At 35.1% G+C, this 19,083-nt stretch overlaps 1 protein-coding gene across 3 annotated transcripts in view; it reads left to right on the top strand.

Annotated features, from left to right (window-relative positions):
* LOC107044844 (proton-coupled amino acid transporter-like protein pathetic) overlaps positions 1-19,083 on the top strand; it is a 49,572-nt gene that overhangs the window by 4,705 nt on the left and 25,784 nt on the right. Inside the window, exon 1 of one of the 3 annotated variants that reach the window (XM_015266891.1) lies at positions 8,140-8,179. The exons of 1 other annotated variant lie outside the window; for it this stretch is intronic. The gene's annotated coding sequence lies outside the window, so the exon portion shown is untranslated. Of the gene's footprint in view, positions 1-8,139; positions 8,180-14,267; positions 14,354-19,083 lie in introns of those variants that run through there. One more of the 3 variants, XM_015266889.1, reaches the window with a different exon arrangement.

Below are 19,083 nucleotides of genomic sequence, written 5' to 3'. Positions count from 1 at the left end.
TATTTGACCCTTGCTTACACCGAGAAAAAAAACACTTTTGTCAAAGAATCATTTTCTTGGAAGAAGAATTCATTTTTTAGAAGCCTATCTCTCCAGGTCAGTCATTCCCATGTGGTCCCACTTCATCTCCATATATTACAATTATGTTTAATTATGATTATGCGACATATGACCTTCACTCCTTGACCTTGAACTCCATTGACAATTACTAACATTTTGAAGTAAAATAAAATGTTGAGTGGAATAAAAGTTTTATTTTATTTAAATGTTAATAATTGTCCATGGAGTTCATTCAAAGTCATATGTCGAATCATCCCATAATTCAACATAATTGTGATATTTGGAGTTGGCCACGGGCCATCTGGGAAAAAATTCTTCTCTCAAGAATTCCTTGGCCAAAGTATTTTTTATCTCAGTCTATGCACCCTCGATTTCCGACCGTTACTTTTTGACACTCATTTCTTTACCTCCATTTTCAGACCTCATTTTCTGACCCTTATAAGTGTTAAAAATCGAGAATACAAAACTAAGAGTATGACAATGTGGATCAGACAATAGAATTTAGAAAATGAAGGTTCATTACATAATAATAATCTGATAAAAATTTTTATCTCCAATTCTCAATTTCTGTCATTTATTCTATTCATTCTATCAAAAGACAAAGATAGAAATCGAATTTATGGGTATTCTTTCATTATTCGAAAAAACATCGATTTTAAAATTTTTCGGAAACATTGAAAAATTGATTTGTTCAGTTCTTTCCGTCCACTTCTTTTGTATTTTATAAATTTCTTCTGGCTGAAGTATTGATATCACTCTAATACTTGAAGAAGAAAATAGTATATTGTGCATCAAGGACGGAAAGTCATGTTTTCCCGCCCGAGGTGTACATGTTATTTTTTAACACGCCTGCAAAGGAAAATTCGTATTTTGCTCCTTGATGAGCGGGTGGAAAGTACGAACTTTCCGTGCAGGTGTGTGAAAAATAGTATATTGTGCATCAAGGGCGGAAAGTCACGTTTTCCCGCCCGAGGTGCACATGCTATTTTCCGTCCCGGCGGGCGCAAAGTTACATTTCCCTCCCGCTTTGCGGGAGGGAACTCTGACTTTGCGCCTACGCCGAGACGGAAAATCGCGTTCTAACCACGGGAAGTAAAATAAAGCCTCCCGAAGCCTAGGAGTCACCTCGCCTTCGGCTCGGTTGGTAATTGCACTGGCGGCTGAGGATCCTTTATTTTCCCTCCCTAGGTTAGAAATATACTATTTTCACACACCTGCAAAGGAAAGTTCGTATTTTGCTCTTTGATGAGCGGGAGGAAAGTACGAACTTTCCGTGCAGGTGTGTGGAAAAACATTTTCTAGCCGATCATCCTTTTCTGATTCTTCTTTCATTTCCTTTTCATAATAATAATTATAATACAATCATAGGAATGAGGAGTACCGATATCCTTTTACCATATGAAGGGCAAAATAGATTAAAAAAATTTTCAGCAAAACATGAAGAGATTTTTTTATTACTCGAAGGAGATTTCGAATGAATTTGGTTTTGTGTTTGTTTTGATCACAAAAAAAACACTTTTGAATGATCTTTAACATAATTCCTCTTTATTCAATGTTGTAGAATGATCTTGTGAATGAATGAAAAAAATATATATACATTAAGAATAAGAATGGATAAAATTGAATTAATCTAGTTGTGAAGACGGAAATGAAAATAAAATAAAATAGTATAAATTAGTTTATAAAAGTAAAGAAATAAGGATTCAAATTTGGGAATAAACAACCATGGGTAGAAAAATAGGGGTCAAAACTAAGGGCCAGAAAATGACAATAGTGCACATACTGAACCTTGTTAGACCTCTGACCTTGATGAGTGCTTTTGCCCTCGTTATCTTAATCATCCCGGCTGAAAAATCATCAATACAATCAATGAAATTACGCCTTAAAAAATTTGTTTTCATGCATTCCTATGGAATAATCAAGTTATAAATTAGTGTAATGAGCTTTTCATATCAGACCTCTCTTAAACAAAAAATGCAGTTAAAAAACCAGTTTTAGAAGAGCCGTCATTAATGGTGGAAAAAATTTATGTCAATGGATTCTTTGTGTTATCAAATACGATAGGTAAATCGTTTATGAGAAATTTTTTTCATAAATGAGTTTTTAACGATCAGTGGAGAAATGATCATTGAATTCAATTAAGCTATCGCATCAAAAATTCGTTTCAATGTGTTTTTAACCTGTTTAAAAGACGAGAATAGAATAATTCATTATTGATTTATTGAATCTCTTAAGGATATCCAAGTATCTTGCACAGTTTGGTAGAGAAAATTTTTTTAAAAATCATGAATTGCCAGCATCATTCAAATTACATTTTGCACAGAAGTATTATTTTTTCAAACATTCGTTGCTTATAAATAAATAATTTAAATTATTTAAACTTTCGGAAACCTTATTTTTTTAGGCATTAAATCGATTTCTGCTAAAATTCTGAATGTGAATAAATTTATTACAGTTCCGAACCAAATGATTTTTATGGTGGGAAATTGAGTTGAAGAAATCCCTTGAAGAGGTTAAATTCATCATTTCTAAGGATTTCTCATGTAAATGTCGAAGAGAGAATGTAATTCCACATTTTATTAAATGTTGTGATGAGACGACAGCTTCACCACTGTCACTCTATTTTCCAACAATTATTATCATAATTTTTATGCTGATAGATAGAATCACCTTTAAGACGCGAGTATTTAACTCTCGAAACGTTGGCGGAAAAGGCAGATGGGGTTTTTATTTACATCCTCTGCTTAGTAATCATTAGCAATGAAGGAGGTTTTTAAATAAACTTATGGGACATTCCATGTCAACTCAGCCACCGCGATTTTTTTGTTCCCAAAAAATTATTGAGTGCCATCATTTTCAAGTACTATATATAGAGAAAAATACCCTAACATTTTTTCCCCTCAAAAAATCATATCTTTCAACGATGCATCGGATGTAAACGAATAAAAAATGAAATTTTTTGTTTTTGCGTGCACTTTAAAAAAAATATATGACAGAGCTCTTGAAGCTTTCCTAAGCCCGTTTTTTGATTAAAAAAACCCATTTCTATTTTTTTTCATGAAGAGGACTGTTCGATATTCGATCCGAATATTTGTTTTCAGATAGAGAATACATATATGTAACTTAAATAGTATATTGTGTCATTAGGACCGTAGACGGAGGTTTGCGATGAGTGTGAAGTTAGCAACACGAGGCGTCGGTAAGACAGGCCCAAACAAGACTTGTTTGACAACGTGTTTGTTTTTCTCTCAGTGTAGCAAATTTTTCAAAAAAATTGCACTCATCCTAGTTTGCCACTTCACTACAGAAATGTCCTTTCCTTTATCAAAAGTTCAGCGACCAAAGACATTCACGTTCGCCCCCCCCCCTCCCTCCTTTTAAATTTGATTTCAGATGTTAATCTATAAAATCGTTCTGCGTTTATACTACTTTAAATTGAAGTACATAATGAAGCCCTGAAGTCATTGACTCATAGGAGGGTCCGAAGAGGTCATTTGGAACCATTGAACTTGGGCTGGTGGGTTGAAACTTTTCGTCAATCTAAAGAAGATAATTCCGTCGATCAATCGAAAAGAAATATTCGAAAAAAATTTGAATTGAAGTGACCGAGAAACATTGATTATTATCATAGCCAGGAAAACCGGAATAATAATAGCTCACGATAAATTACGAAATGTTTGAATTTTCTGAAATTATCATAAACCCATATTGATAAAAAATACTAGTACCTCTGAGACATATTTTAACCGCTCCGGTCACGTAGGACGTTATCCTCGTGCAATCCATGTCGTTCCGGAGCGATGAAACTACCGGTCAAGCACCGGCAATGCAGCGCGATTGGCTAACTGGTGGAACGCAATATGAAAATTGCTCGTTCCTTCATTGGATGCTTTCAATACTGGAAGTGGGCGAATTAGTAGGCACCGTTATCAAGCAATTAATCCGTATTGAGACATTTCTCTCGTCTTTTTCAATGTGATAAATAGTAAATAACTAGGGGATGTTGAGCAATGACATTGCGTAATTAATGAATTACGGTTTGCTACGATGTACACACAATCAAATGAAGTTTATTTAATTAGTAGAGGAGGGTAGGGCAAAACGAACCGCAGGGCAAAACGGACCACTGGCAGAAAATTGATAATTTTTTTATTTTTGTGATAGCTTTTGCTTCCGAATGGAAGCAAAAACAAAATTCAAAATCGTTTGTGGTTTGAGGTGATTAGCAAATCTGATCAATTTACGGTTAATCGACACTTCTTGTCTATAAAAGCCCTGTGACGGTCATGATCCTGAAACTCACTTTTAATTCAACACATTCAGTATTCCTGATTTGAAGGAAAGAAAAAAAACAAAAATTACGAATTTTTTTTCAGTGGTCCGTTTTGCTCTGCGGTCCATTTTGCCCTATCCTCCCCTACCAAATAGTTTTTTTTCAAATTAAATAAACGTTTTTATTCGAAGTTTTGTTTACATTAAATAAATGTTTTTTACTGTTAATAAATCTTTATTTGAATCAAATAAATTTTTTCTTTAAATAAATATTCATTTGATGCTAATAATTTATTATCGCTTTCAGATGGTAATAAACTTGAAAAAGATTGACCGAAAAACATACAATAATTATTAAGAGCTTCACATACATCATGTAAGACATTTAGGGTGGGGGTGGGGGGGGGGGGGCTGAATTTCTGTTCCATCAGGTCATTATCAGGGAGACGATAGTGAAAGATTGTCGTATATACTGGAGTAAAAAGTGTAATCAAAAATTAGATCAGAATGATTCTAGGGAGCTCAAATGGCATCGATTTCCCGTCCCCTGGATTAGGTGAATACCACCTTTTTCGTCTTAGCCTAAAACACAAAAAATGGTCAATAGACCCTTTTCCCACATAGCCCAACGAATATTGTTGAAACGTACTTTCGAAATTTTTTCACAAAGTACACAAAAATGTGATTTGCTTAAAATAAGAAAACTATTTATTTGAGAAAATCGTTTGTTTATTCGATTTGTAAAAATCATTCATTTGAAATAAATAAATTGTTTGTTTAATATAATTATTAAATCCTTTTTCTTGAAACAAACAAACAACTTTATTCATTTGTAACAAAAATATTCTTGAAATAAGTAAAAAATCTCACATGAGGATTTTTATTTGATTTCAAAGAACCATTATTTTTCTGTGTGTACTTGTGAAGAGTCTCGCCTGATATTGAGGGAAATGTGACGTGTTTTGCCGTCCTTGACATCGTTATCTGTCCCAGACCGGAAAATTGAATGTCGTGAACAGGTGCAAGGAATGATGCTTAATCAATTCAGTAGTTGACTGCTAGAATACGTTAAGATGAGTATAAATTTGCGGATTATGCATTTATTTCGAGAACACGGAATTTTAAAGAAAAATGGTTGGCAATTTGTTGAAATTTATTGTAAATTATCTTTGAATTTTCACCGGAGAAACGCAATAATGATTACAGTTATAATATTTGGAGGAAGATGTAACTTGAAGTACGGAAATTTTGAATATACTTTTCGTGTTTTTTATTCAATTTTGATGACTGTTGGTAGTAGTTGAATGGTAGAATGGTTCAAGATAAAAGTTGAAAGTCCCCGGATTATGCATTTCTTTAGGAAATGAGTGACTTTAAAGTAAAATCTCAAAAATTTTTTGCAACAAAAAAGTTGGCTGTTGGAAATTTTTGGCTGCAATTTCAAATACACTTCTTAAAAATCGTTATCACGCAATTGGTCTACTGAAATTTCAAGGAATTTCATCATGGAAAATTCGAAATTTTATGGAAGAATCAATGAAAACTACGAATTGCAATTAAATTATTCCATAAAATTTGATAATAATCAGGAAAATTTAGGTAAATATTTCTAAAAATTCCAAGTTAATGGAAAATTCAGCGTAATTTGGTATTGAATATTCATGTTTATATGAAAAACTGAAACGGAAAGACAGTAGTTACAAGGATCAAATGGTGTGAAGGTTCAAACGGGAGGAATGAACGAAGTGATCATGAGGGTCTAATGACCTTAAGAGGGATCACACCACTTTTTCAAGTAATGGAAATATACATAGTTTTTTTTTTCACTTTTCCCATCGAAAAATCGTAATTTTTCGTCTGTGATTATTCTCCAGTCCACCAACAATCCCCCAACATCGGCTGCCATTCTATCACACGGGGTTATGTTTAGAGAGAAAAGCCCTGGTGGAAAAACTCCTTAAATTCTATTGGAAGAAAAAAGGGCAATTGGAAATAATGACGTTATTGCCGTTGACCCATTATTTCCAATTCAGGTCAGTAGCGCAATGCTGACACGTATGGAAAAATCCAATAGGAAAACCTAACGAATTCTCTACAAAATTCTATTGGGATTTTGGAGAATATCTATCGGATTTCTATGGGATTTCTATTAGAATTCGATTGGAAAATTCTATTAGTTTTTTGCGCTGGTTCTATTGCATATTTCATACGGAAAAGTCAATAGATTTTGAATTTCTTTCTCCAGAATTCCAATAGAATTTTCTAGCTAATTCGCTAGGTATTTCTATTGGATTTTTCCATACGTGTCAGCATTGCGCTACTAACCTGAATCGGAAATAGTGGGTCAACGGCAATAACGTCATTATTTCCAACTACCCTTTTTTCTTCCAATAGAATTTAAGGAGTTTTTTCCACCAGGGAGGGAATGTGGGCGAAACAAATTCAAAACATTAAGGGTGCCAAGTAAATTTGGCGATGACCTTGAAAATGGACATTTACCAATAGAGTTATAATTTTTTTAATTAATAGTATTAGACAGATGGTGAACATCGGTGACAATTTTAGAATTTTAGAACTTATGGGTATCGAGAAATTAAATAAACCAAATCAGTCTTATACATGGGCTCTTATGGAGTTTTGATTAAATTGAACGTTTCGCCCCCCTCGGAACTCAAGAAAAATTTGAAAAAATTTGAAGATATGGGGAATTATGTGTCAAATGTGATAGCGACAAAAAACAATGGGATACCGGAGTGAATAGGAGAGATATTTCAACCCCCCGTACCCATTTGATCCCATGCTTTCTCGAGGTTCGTCACGCGAAATGGAAGATTTTTCGTATTTATTTTCTCGATGTCTAGTTCCGGTTGCGGGTTTGAAATTTCGTCAGATGGATGAATACATATTCCTCCGATGGTGGAGGGAAAGAAAAAATTTTTTTTGAATCTTTCTTCAAATTCACTTGGCACCCTTAAACACATCTAAATTGATTAGTTATCGATATTCATTCAGTAAAAATGAAAATTTCATTGAATTCGGGCGCAACGAGCGAGGTATCTTATTTGAAACCCGCTGATCCCTATATTTTTCTCCTCTATGGGCGCGCGTAGTGGGGGCATAGGGGTTACCGGAATTCCACTCTCCTACTATCCCTAAGGTATCTTATACCGAACCTCAACTGTATTTTCAAGATAAGTAAACTTGCCATGGAAGATGTCTGTCAATGTTGTCTCCAGCAATCATTTCATAGCGAGATAATTCCATAAATCCCTGGAATTTCCTAGAATTTCATTCATTCCGTTTGATTTGCATTTGAGAAACCACATTTTCTAGAAAAACGAGAGAGAAATTTATTTTTTTAGATGAGAACATGTCTGATGAAAGCAATTCCCCACTTTTCTTTCTATTCTACAAAACTGAAACCATAAAAAATCAACCCTGAATCATCCATTAAGACATAAGTTACATTCGACCATAAAACTCATAATTTAGATGAAGAAAGTTGTGACGAGAAAACAAAATACCAACTGTACCGACAGACAAGACCCGAAATTTTCCATCGGCTTTGGTGACTCTCTTGTTGCAGCTGATTTCCGTAACCCTTGACCCAAAATCCCGACTCAGTGATAATCATCTAAATATTCGATTAATTCCTTCCGTTCTTGAATTACTCGAGAAACGTAGAAGTATGTTACTTCATTCTGAGCAAACATGAGGTATCGTAACGAGATAACATCCAATATCAATATCCAGGATGGGTATTAATATTCATTACGTCGAGTTGTGTTGACGGTGTGATTTGGACTTTCCTGGGGAGTGTTTTCAGACTGAAGAGATAAATTCAGAGGTAAATCGGTGAAACTTGTCAAACAGAACCAGTCAAATTTCCTTGTTTTCATAAATGTTGAATTACACGGAGAGAAATATTCAATAAAAATTATGTATCTTTCCCGGAATTCCAGAGCGAAATGTGGTTTTTACGAAATGTTTACGAAATGTGGTGGTGAAAAATTACGATACCGTCAGTTAAATTTTCTGAGTCCATTCCGTAATCGGTGAGTGAATTGAAGTTCCGTAATTTTTACTAAATATTTCTCTCATAGAGACCGTCGAAGGACAACTGTACAAATGCATCTTTTACAGGCCTACCGACTAATAACTCTACACTGTTAAAAAAATTTGACCCGAAATTTTAACAAAAATTTTGGAAGTTCAGTAAAATCACAACACTTTTTTTTCACACAGAGAGATATTCAATGAAAATTACGTATCTTTTCCGCAATTCCAGAGCGAAATGTGGTTGTAGGAAATTTTACGGAACTGTCACGGAATTTTTCCAGAACGTTCCGTAATTTTTATCTGAATCTCCAGTGTAAAATTACGATACCGTCACTTAAATTTTCTGAGTCCATTCCGTAATCGGTGAGTGAATTGAGAGTTTCGTAATTTTTACGGAACATTTCTCTTTTCTCTAGCAAAAGATAAATATTCGTAAACAAAAAAAAAAATGAATATGACTATTGCAAAGTATTGTAAAATTACCATACGGGAAAAGGAACTTTATCATTTCGTGTTGCAAATTTGCTACATTCACCAGCCGTAATTTTACAATACATTATTACGATATTATCAGACTTTTATAACGTGAAACTATTGTACTTTTCTCATACCGAAATCCCAATTTTACCACTTTTTCCGATAATTGCGGTATAAATTCGTATAGTAAAAATAGTGCAGTTTCAGCCAAATATTCTCATGGATGTATTATGAATTTTTTTGTATCAATTTTTTTTTGTATTTAATATGCATAAGGAAGAAAAAATAATGTTAGATTATAATTTTCATGGCAATTTATTGCAAGACTATATAGGTATATGTTTTTATATTCCATTCCATTCTATTCGAATTCTAGAACGCACACATGAATTTTGAATCAAATGTATTCTAGGTTCTGTCAATGCCCTTACACACTTGACTGACGCTTGAATTCACTGAATTTTCATTAAGAAAATGAAATTGTGTCTTCACAGTTTTCAATCACAAGTAACACCTTGTGCCTGAGCCCACAGCCTATTGGAATTTAGGAGTAGAATTGGAATAATAACGCTGTGAATTCAATATAGGGGAGGGGCAGGCAAAACGAACCGCAGGGCAAAACGGACCACTGACAGAAAATTGATAATTTTTTTTTTTGCTTTCGAATGGAGCACATTCGAAGTCATTTGTGGTTTCAGTTGACTAGAAAATCTTATCAAATTGCGGTTCAACGAGACTTGTTGTCTATAAAACCCCTGTGACAGTCACGATCCAAGAAACTCACTTTTAATTCAACACGTTCAGTGTTCCTGATTTGAAGGAAAGACAAAAAAACAAAAATTACCAATTTTCTGTCAGTGGTCCGTTTTGCCCTACCCTCCCCTAACTGTTCTTCATTCAGTCACGCGTAGAAGACCCATCTCGATCTTTACTCTACCTCCGTAGTCTAGTTTCCAATATATTATAATACAAATTCTAATATTTCAAGTCAAATTTTCTTGAAAATATTCCAGTTTCCATAACTCAGAGAGTTTTTGCAATTCAAATAATCACTATATTAGTTATTAATATTATTTAAAATCAAATCATTCATGGAACTTTTATCTTGCCAATTTAACAGAATTGAGTTTTTCATGGTTAGGCTATCATTAACATTTCAATAACAACTTGAATTCTCAAACTCATTGTTAGATTTTAACGTCATATTTAATTCAACTTTCAATGGATTAAAGATTCACAAAAAATTTGACATGAATTTTCACGATTTTCAATCCTTTTCTTCGCCACGTAAATTTTAAAACTGCAATGTCATTTATTATTCTAGAAACTGACTGATTTGTCAGTCACAACATACACGTAAATTTCATGTGAATTAGTTGTTGATAAAAATGGCGCATTTGAATCAAAGAAACGATTTATTTTATGCAAATAAAGTTTATCTGATTGAAACAAACCGTTTCTCTGGGTGTAATTGCACTTCTAAAAAAACGGAGTTATCTTTAACATATTTTTCTCTGTTTACATTCCACCAATTGATTGTCAAATCGTCTAAGAAGAAAAAGTTAAAGATAATTTTTTCATTTCGAATGCAAAAAATGAACTACTTCACCCTCTAAATTTGGATAGAATTGCATCATCATTTGCGTGCATCGTCATTTGATACACTTCTGAATTCAATGATCTGAAGTAACCGGTTGCGCGGGATTTCCATTAGCATTGATCAAAACAGAGTGAGTGTCTGCTCTGAGATACTCATTTTTCCACCTCCCTTTTTCATCACCCGAACGCTTCTATTTTCCATCTCATCTTGACCTGCGTGCACGTCACTGAGACGCGGCACGCGACGTCCGGGCACCTCTGCCAATAATCACGTTCCAAATGCGTAGCGGCACCTTTTATTTTCATGCAAACCTTGGCAGAGGTGACGGGCAGGGTTGGGCATGTAAATTACCTTAGGTAAATTACATGGTTTTTGACCGGTCATAAAGTAGGTAAATTACCCGGGCGAGTTGTCGGTTTTTTGACCTGTCAAAAACCTATGTGGCACCATCTATTAGCACCTTGGGGAACCGGGAGATTTTTACCGAGAATACCACCTGTCAGAGTTACAAGGGTCAAAATTCGAAAAAATCATACCCACTGAGGTTATGCCTCGCGAGGGTCAATCGTCGCAAAGGTCATACCTCGCAAGGGTCAAACGTGACAATCATAACTTGCGAGGGTCAAACGTCACAATCATAACTTGCGAGCGTCAAATGATCATAAGCTGTTGCAACAAAGACCAAACGGAATAGTTTCAGATTATTTTTTCTTAATTCATGATCATTCCACCCTTGTCATTGTTCTGTCTACAGGAGAGATAAGTTGAAAAATCACAAGAGTTAAAATTAAGACGCAGGCAAGCAGGAAAATCACAAACGATCAAGAAACAATCACAAAGTAGGTAAATCATAAGGGTCAATCAGGATAACTAGGCCGTGACCTAGTGACCTGTTTGACCCTTGTGAACCTACTTGCTTTTTTGTTTAAACTTTATGACCGTTGGAACCTTGTAATTGTACCGCCTGGCGTCCCCCGTTAACCCTCTTATTAGTTTCACCCTCCAGATTAAAGGATTGCTTCCGTTGTTTGACCCTTGCGACGTTTGACCCTAAGAAGGCATAACCCTTGCGATGTTTAACCTTCCCGAGGATAACCCTCGTGATCGTTTGATCTCGACGATTTCCGGCCGATGTCCCTCTCACTTTTGACCCTTGTGACTTTTTAGCTTAGCTTCCTTGTAAAGAGCTTTCTGACACTTTTTGATATTTTTGACGCCCCAGAGGTAAATTACCGGTATTTGACAATGTCACGTCATAAACTTCCATCTGCGAGATATGCCCAACCCTGATTGTACGTATCCACGTAAAATTACGGCTGTATCAAAGATACAGTCACCCGCAGATTTTTTGAATATCCTACTCCTCGTCCGATTATCCTTAATTTTTGCTGGCCGAAAAAATTTGTTTATGTGCTTGCTAGAAAAAAATTGGATAATAAATGAACATCACTTCAAATACCAGCTCGGAAAAGAATCATTGAACTTAATTCATAACTTCGTTAACACAAATAAACATAAATATTATTGAAATTAGTGTAAAAATTCATACTGAAAAGTTCTACTTGATTCAAATTGGTGATTTCTCTGGGCGCAAATTCCACTAAAACTTATAACCTTTTCGAGATAAATTAACAGTTCATATCCTGAGTAATAAAAGAAAAATGGGCGGAAATAGCACATAATACGAGCTAGACTTGGATATAAAGCAATAAAGACGTTGAGGGCAATTAGTGTACATCTTGTGGGGCTTCGTTCAATCACTACGGCGTCATAGGGCTACGCTCCTACTATGCAGCCTTCTGCAGTCAATGTGCTGAGTTATTCTCGGAGTTAGTGACCCCCAACGGAGTTGTTAATACATTTGTGTCAATTTGTGCATTTATGACTCTTTCATAATTGTCCTATAGCCACTATTTTCCTAGAAATACTTTCCCAAAACCATGTGTCTCTTTCCAAGCGTCCACCGAATATTTACATTCCCAAGATCCTTTCTCTCATATTCTTTATTGCGATTTGATTACTCTTGTTCTGGTAATTATGCTGACTGCCGGATAGAGACGGTTTCAGGTTAAATGAAAACACGGGTTTACCCATAAAAATAACTCGGTTTAATCACTTGTTAAAAAATTTCAGTTTACACTAAATATCTCAATGGAATTGTCTATTAAATATTACAAGTCATTTTATCGCTGAGAAATTGTTCGTTACTTAGAAAAATAGAAAATTGTTAAAGTAGTGGAAAACAATCGTGGACATAACTCAGCGGGCAAACATCAACATCAGCTCGCGAATCTAATGAGGGAAGAAAGAGGAAACATAGAAGGTGTCAACTGAATCAGCCGGAATCAGCCGTTAAACAATCCCCAAATATGGTGAATTAGGCGTAATTATTCAGTTATATTTCCCAGCAACTCTATTCCCGAAAAATGCGAAGGGATCGTTTTATTCTCCTTTTCATTCTAAATCCTTCGGAATAGTTCAATTACTGAATGAACTAATTCGGTACTTTCCCAATACAGTGAATACTTTTTATGATTTTGCTTATTATCCTGGACTGGACTATGCGGACTATCCACTTTTTCAGTAAATTTATTGTAAACTAATACAGTGGATACTCCACATAATTTCGCTTCTCTAAGATGTCAGTTGGGGAAGTTGACTTCCCCCCCATTAACAATCTGAGCGTGTGTAAGTAGTGTTTGGGCTTCTCTGCGTGACAGGACTGCGCAGTAGGATCACTTGCGGTAGGGGTGGACGATAGAGAAAACAGACAGATTCTATCTCTTTCTCTCTCTCTCTCTCTCTCTCTCTCTCTCTCTCTCTCTCTCTCTCTCTTNTCTCTCTCTCTCTCTCTCTGTTCCTATTTTTCCTTAGTCAAACTATTGACGTATGAGTAGGGACTTCCCGATCACTTAAAATCGTGGAATTCGGATCCCCGAAGCTGAAATTTCAAGGCTATCGTACACGAGCGAACTCCAAGCGAACGGTTCCGATGAAAACAATTCGTCAGCGAACAGCGTTTCGTCTATAAATCCCATGATATGGATATCTCAATACGATTTTTAGAGTTGAAAAACTGCGATTTTCGATCAAGAATAATTAATATCAATTTTAGAGAGTACACAGAAGTGGGTGAATAAATAACGATAAATTAATAAAAGTCCCCTCACGGAAAAACGGCTTGTCTTAAGGTGTTTCGTGCAAACAATGGAAATAATGACATTTATCTAGAATTCGTATATAATGTTTCTAATCACAATTGAATTATCTATGAATTTTCGTAGAATTTTTTCAGATTTCCTTTTCAAGTTATTAACGATTAAAGTTGCTGCTTTTACACAAGCTCTTATGGAGATTTTTCTGTTTTCTGTTCCATACGAGCTTATGTATAAGAAGTGACTTCAATCGTTAATAACTTGAAAAGGAAGTGTGAAAAAATTCTAGGAAAATTCATGGATAATTCACTTGTAATTATAAACATTCTATATGAATCCCATTATTTACCTTTCTATATGAATGTCATTATTTACCTTTTTCGCACAAAACACCTTAAGAAATCCTGTACCTATTCCTGGTAACCTTAATCCGGTCTTTTCCCGATGCCTCGTCGAGACATACCTGCCCTTACCTCCGTAAGTCCAACCCTCAAGCGTCCCTCACCTAAGTTGCCAATCAGCCAATCAGCCTCTTGGGCCCTTCCCCCTCCAGTTACTCCAACCCCTACTATTCACCCTCAAAGGACTTCAACTGAAAACTTTCTGTACTCCAACTTAATCATAATTGTTCGAACGGTCTCAGAAGTAACATCCATTCGGGAAGATATCCAGTGTCCCCAACTGTAGTTGTGTTTTAGTCTACAACTGAATATTTCGTGTTCAAGTTAAAGTAAGTTATTTTCGAAAAATTTTCCTTTACTCGCACAACACCATTTCAAGCTTTTATCCGTTAATCGTAAAATGAACGTTGAACGTTGAAGTGTTAGGAGCTTTATTGCTATTTTCCTTATTGGATATGAGATATATAAATCAATATAAAATGCAGTGAATTGAACTTTAACTTCTTTTCTTTATTAAAATTGCACGAGGAAAACGTCTATTTTCACGGATCTCTCTAGGAGACTAAATGCAAAGACCAAAAGAATACTCGTCGCCTAATGAAAGAACTCACTGTTATTTCTCTCTATCAAATAAATGTTCATGTTTATGTAAACACTCAGGCGATTCTTTGGTGCCCTCCATGTCAAGTTGTTTTTGTAACCATCATTTCTTAGCTAAATGATTCTATGAATTTGACTCAATAATCCAACATTTATGATCAACGAACACGTGTATTTCGTTTTTTAGAACATTTCATTTTTTTCGTTTCTTAGAACATTGATTTCTTTTAGATTCTTGTAATGAGGGAGTAGCAGTGTATAATTAGAGATGTGAAAGTACCGGTAATTTTATTCTTGGTAAATTTTCCGTGAAAATACCGTAATGTTGCGGTTTTATTATACGTAATAGTTGAATAACATTTCATCAGGATGGAGAATAACCGTAACTATTTTTTTTATGGTAAAATCACCGTAATTTACATCTGCATGAATGCTTTTTAAATTCCACTTAGCATTCAATTTTTTTTGCCCTCTGATACTTGTCATATCTTCAAAAATTGAGGGACATGCCTCCAATGTTCAAGTAGACTTATTATTTAGAGAGCTCGGCAAAATACTGTTTGAAATAGTCATGAGTGGGGAATTACAATTTTGGAGGTAATGAACATCACAAATAAAATAGTATTGAAAAAATTTGGTCAAAGACTCGTGCTTCGCACTCGTGATTTTTTAACCTGACAAACTTGACTCCTTCGTTTGTTTGCAACGAACCTATCGGGAATTGCTCGATAATTTTGAAGCTCTCGTGGTATTACTTGCAAAAATTGCACACTAGCTTCTGGAAATTGCATCTGATAATTGCATAGTAGCTCTTCATTTATTTCTAACCAATTGGATGTTTTGCTGGAAGAAGCCTTCGAATACTGCGCTCCGTATGGTCAAAATCCAGTCCCGGAAAATTCTCCGCCGAATACCCTTTGACCTTCAAAATTAATCGCAATATTTCCCTCAAGCTTCCCTGCAAACAAACAAAAGTGTCAAGTTTTGCAGAAAAATCCCTCGTGCTGCACACTCGGGATTTTTAGCCTGCAAGACTTAACACTTTCATTTGTTTGCAACGAAGCTATCGAGAAATATTCCGATAATTTTGAAGGTCTTGGGGTATTATAATTGAAAATTTTTTAAAGTGTTTTCTGAATTTCAAGAGCAGTGTCCATAATCTTAAACCTTCCTTTCCTTCGTGAATATCCAATTCATTTTTATTTTCGTAGAGTGGTTTTCATCGCAAAAACTTATCCGCGTGTCAGTAGAAAGGTCACAATTTTTCCGAACCCGAAGGTGCTCGGAAGGTTTATTTTTCTTTTCACTCAGTAAATAAATGTATATTTCAGACACGTGTCGTGAATAAACTTGAAATCCAGCTGCCTTATTTTTCCTCAATATAAAATCCATATTCGTAGCTGTGTAAACTAAGGCATCGATAGTAAATACGGGGGAAGTAGAGTTATCCGACGAGGAAGGAAGTGTCTCTTATCGAACAGTCACAAGGCTTTCTCGGAGTCAAACTGTTTCCTATTTGTCTCTTTTTTTTTATTCATGCGGAGAGGAATTGGAGTATTAACGGTCGGCTCACGCTTGCGAGGGCACTTACAGACCGTTAGTCAGTCAGCGGTGAGAACAATGACCGTTGGCTGGGATTACGACAGTTATTTAGTTATTAGCATTGCTTGGAAGAGTCAATCCGCTGGGAAACCAAGAAAATTGATGATATTCAGATTTATGATGTTTGATGAGATACTTGTGCAGTGCATGAAACCACTCCATTTGGATAAATGGAAAATAATTAATATGGATAGAAAAAGTGACAATGTCCCGCCGTTCGAGGTACAAGTTGGCAGCACTGATCCACTCAGCAGGTAGATTCCTTCCCATAGCGATATGTATCATCACAACTCCATTCGTATTTGCCGCGCTTACCCCCTCCACGATTTCTGCCCTCGACGTTATCGCTATTCCACGTTGCGCACGCAGAATTAATATTTTTCATGAGTTTTTTAATTATCCCTTTTAAACAATTCAGTAGCGAAATGGTAATATTTATGAATCTACGGGAGATAACGAAATTTTCGTAATTACATTTGTTGTAGCACTCAATCGGCTGTACAAAAAAAGTCATAACAACAATTTTGCTATCTCGCTTAGATTCCGAGATTTCATTGAAAACTGGTCAACAGTCAAAATTGACTTGTACTATTTTACCACTTCCCTACTGAATTCTCCTAGGCCACTTGGATTTTTGTTATGTTCCTCCCTGAAATCTCCACCCACGTGCGAAATTTTAGGAAAATGGCAACTTTTTTTCCAGTTTCTATACTTTTTTCCCAAATTCTCATAAGAGCCATTGTCAAAATGCATTTGTTAGAAAATTTCCTGTGTTTCACCCATTCTCCTAGGCTATCTGAGATTTTGCATAGGGGTTTTGAAAAAATCAAAGAATGTATAGAAAAAAATAATCGATTTCTTGACTTTTTTTCGACCCGCCCTGACCACGCCATAAATACCTTAACTTGACCTCGAAGCCAATCTCCAGAAAAGATCTCGCAATCGAAAGGAAATGGCAAGCCTCCATGAAGGTTTTTAAAATTTACACTTTCCTTCGCTTTCCACAAAAGATTTTCATAGAAAATCCGTTATCTCCCTTAGCTTCAAAGATATTAATCAAAAACTAACATCAAAGTAAAATTGACTTTTCTTGTTTTATCGCTCCACTTGTGATGTGATCCAATTTAAAAGACAAACAAATCTCCAACTATTTTCAACAAAAAAATCATATTAGTCTTTTCCATAAAAAAATATATGACTCAAAAACACCTCCATTCCACTTGAGAAAATAATGCTTTAAAAGATAATCGATAAAGCCGACGTCAGTTGAGTTTTATCAACTCATCTCAATATTAGTTGTTTGTACAATGATTTTTGTGTTTGACATCGTGGAAATAAAAACATTATCATTTTCCTTCTGATAGAATAACCCAGAAAATGTTTTATAAAATCTATTTTAAGACAATAATCATTTCCATTATTTCTCCAACCGTTTCCATTAAACATTTTTAAAAAACCTCCTTTCAGCCAAGTATACGGTCATGGCAAAGCAGTGAAAAAAAAACTCTAAGACTCCAAAATAATTTTTTCAATTAAATTTCGGGCTATTTTATTGCTTCTATTTAACCCAGAAAGAAAAGAAAAAATTACTCAGGGGAGGGTGGGGTAAAATGGACACTTCAGACTTTTTTTTAATTGTTCATAACTTCATAAGTTCATAAATAAATTTATCAATTGAGTTCAGTTTAGGCTCGTCACAAAGAGAAAGAATTGTTCTTTGTATTGAAAAAAAAAAATTAAATTCCATCAACATTTCAACTCTTCATTAACATTTAAAAAAAAATCAAGTGTCCGTTTTACGCGAACCTCCCCTACAGAAATTTAAAAAATTCTCAATCCAACCATTCTATTGCAATTACTGCCAATATATAATTCACCTAAATTAAGACTCTATCAACTCTTCAAGTTTAATCACCACATTGAACAGCGCCAACTCAATAATAACTTCCTATCAACTCAAGGAAAAACAGAAAGAATAGAAAAACCATATCACTTCTACTGTAATCTATAGAACCCCACACAGAAAAATGTCAATATCAAAACATCGTGAGCAATAATTCTTCGAAAGAAAAATTAAAAATCACAACAGTCAAACATTTTATAAATTGACCTGATGCCAATTTCTCAGGCTCACAATTCAAATTTTCCCTAACAGAAAATTACAAACGCAAGAGCAAAAATTACACAATAAACAATTAATCAAAAAACTCAACAATCACCTATCGTAGGCTTCCACGCGATCAACCATTGCAAAAAGTCATAGCCAATCACTATATTGATCATTACTACAAAGATCAATGATAAAAACGAACGTTTATTTCGAATCACCTCTATATTCATAAATTGAGGTGAAGGACTCAGGGTATTTGGAGAAATAACAACCACGTTGATGGAAAGAAGCAACTTTTCGCTAAATTATTTTACCTTCCTCCGGCTCTTGACGTAATCAATGTCTAGTCATGTTATTATTACTAAATATTATTTTCGTCATCCCGGCCGTAAGACAGCGCTTTATTGCTGCCTACGCCCGTTATGACAAAAAGTATCATTCGACAAGGGTGAAAGTCGATTTTCGCCAAAATTGAATTTTTTCGCCAAGTGAAAGTTGATTCTGTATTTTCTAACAATTCTGATGCCAATGAAACCCCCGAAGGCGCGACAAAAGTCGAAATAAAATTTTTTTTTTCACCCCGAGCCAAAGAGTCAGATTTTCTGTTTTTCCAGAGGGAAAGTCGACTTTCGCCAAAATCGAATTTTTTAGCTGGGTGAGCGTTGATTCCAACTATTTGAGCGACGGGCTATTCAGAACTCTCAAAAGTATGTGAAAAAAGTGAAAACTGAAAAAGTTTTTTTTTTC

Source organism: Diachasma alloeum, unplaced genomic scaffold (assembly GCF_001412515.2).
Source record: "Diachasma alloeum isolate Michigan unplaced genomic scaffold, Dall2.0 Dall_scaffold_00828, whole genome shotgun sequence".
Classification (NCBI taxonomy): domain Eukaryota; kingdom Metazoa; phylum Arthropoda; class Insecta; order Hymenoptera; family Braconidae; genus Diachasma; species Diachasma alloeum.
Note: the sequence above shows the minus strand (reverse complement) of the source record. Positions and strands in the feature narration are given on the sequence as shown.